The 1,969-nt window shown below is 40.9% G+C and overlaps 1 long non-coding RNA gene across 1 annotated transcript; it reads left to right on the top strand.

Annotated features, from left to right (window-relative positions):
- Nucleotides 1-667: 667 nt before the first annotated feature.
- LOC139190462 (uncharacterized) lies at nt 668-1,359 on the top strand. The gene is made up of 3 exons (XR_011574695.1): nt 668-853; nt 997-1,156; nt 1,237-1,359. It is a non-coding gene; the product is annotated as an uncharacterized lncRNA (long non-coding RNA).
- The last annotated feature ends 610 nt before the right edge of the window (nt 1,360-1,969 follow it).

The following is a 1,969-nucleotide window of genomic DNA, read 5'->3' as shown; positions in this document are numbered from 1 at the left end:
ACTTATGTACTTGTGTAAACCCTTCACAATTAATGAGAACTCCTTTACTCCGTGGACGTAGCCAATCTGGGTGAACCACGTACATCTTATGTTTGCTTCCCTGTCCATATCCATTTACATACTTATCCACACTAGTGATCGGAGCAATCTAGCGAAGGTCACGAACTTAACACTTTCTATTGTACGAAAGTCCTCGCCGATTTTGTGCATCAACATTTGTTAAGCTGGTTTCCACCATTCGTACACTCTCTTTTGACTAGGCATCCCTTTCCAACATGGGGAGCGAAGGAAGCCATAGCACGTAGAATGACACCCTTCTTGCACCTAGTGCGAAGCAACGAAAGAAGGAAGGAAAGAGGGTTGCTCTTCAAGCTAAAGTCGATGAGCTAGAAGCTCAAAACAACAAGATAGCAATGAAGAATGAGGTCCTCTAGGAGCAGTATGAGAAGCTCTTTGAGACGCTTCACGAAACTATGCGTACTCAAAACGCGAGCTTGTTGCCCTTGTGGACATCAACCATCATCTGGGTACCCCCTAACACAGAGGGTCACCTTCCTTCAACATGGGTATCCCTGATGAGGAGCGAGCTAATCATCAAAACATTGATCAACATGAGACTTCTCTCAACCCAGCTGCTTCGATTTCTTCACATTATGTTGAGCAGGTCTTAGTTGTCTCAGGCGAAACTGGTTGTGGTAAAACTACGCAGCTTCCTCAGTATATTTTAGAATCTGAGATTGAAGCTGATCGCGGAGCTTCCTGCAATATTATTTGTACCCAGCCTAGACGGATATCTGCCATGGCTGTTTCTGAAAGAGTTGCTGCATAACGAGGGGAGAATCTGGGGGAATCTGTAAGTTACTGTTTTGATGACATAGATTTATCATCAAAGTGTTAGGCTTCATTTATTTCTTTTCTTTTTTTATTTCACTTGGTTGTTGATCATTTATCCTTTTTCAAGCTGATTTGAACTTAAATCTCTCCCTATGGTAATAGGTTGGTTACAAAGTTAGGCTTGAAGGGATGAAAGGGTGGGACACCCGACTTCTTTTTTGCACCACGGGTATATTATTGAAGAGATTACTTGTTGACAGAAAGTTGAGAGGTGTTACATATGTCGTTGTTGATGAGATTCATGAACGCGGAATGAATGAAGGTAATTTTCAATTTTGGAAAGTAAATTTGTTGATTGGTATTTCTAATGTGGTGTTAAGTAAAGCCTTGCATTTGTTTCAGATTTTCTTCTTATTGTTCTGAAAGAACTTCTCCCTCGCCGGCCAGAGTTGAGGTTGATTTTGATGAGTGCCACGCTAAATGCTGAGCTTTTCTCCTCCTACTTTGGTGGTGCTCCAATGATCCATATTCTTGTAAGTTCATGGAACTAGGCTTAAGATAATTTCGAGCAAAGAGGTTGTCAAGGTAAGTGAAAATGTCTCAGCTGTTTTACAGCGTAAACTGCCCACTAAATGCAAGGATCCGAGTAGTTTTACCATTCCTTGTGTAATTGGGAATACTCGTTTTGAATCTGCCATGTTAGACTTGGGTGCAATTATAAATGTCATGTCTTATTCAATCTATGCATCTATGCACTTAGGCGAATTGAAAAAGGATGGTGTGATTATACAATTGGCCGATAGATCTAATGCCTATCCAAAAGGAGTTTTGGAAGAGGTTTTAGTGTAGGTCAATCACTTAATCTTTCCGGCAGATTTCTACATGCTTGAAATGGACGAGTCAGACCACTCCCCTACATTACCCATCCTCCTTGGACGGCCATTCATGAAAACTGCCTGTACTAAGATTGATGTGTTTAATGGAACTTTGACGATGGAATTTGATGGGGAAGTTATCAATTTCAATCTTTCTGATTCTATCAAGTATCCTAGTGAGGATCACTCATGTTTTTCTATTGATGTGTTTGCTTCTTTGGCGCAGGACCATTTTGAACAATTGAATGACGATGCACTTG

The sequence above is a fragment of the Malus domestica genome, chromosome 02 (genome assembly GCF_042453785.1).
Source record: "Malus domestica chromosome 02, GDT2T_hap1".
In the NCBI taxonomy this organism is placed as follows: domain Eukaryota; kingdom Viridiplantae; phylum Streptophyta; class Magnoliopsida; order Rosales; family Rosaceae; genus Malus; species Malus domestica.
The sequence above is the reverse complement of the archived record's forward strand: the minus strand, read 5'-3'. Positions and strand labels throughout refer to the sequence as shown.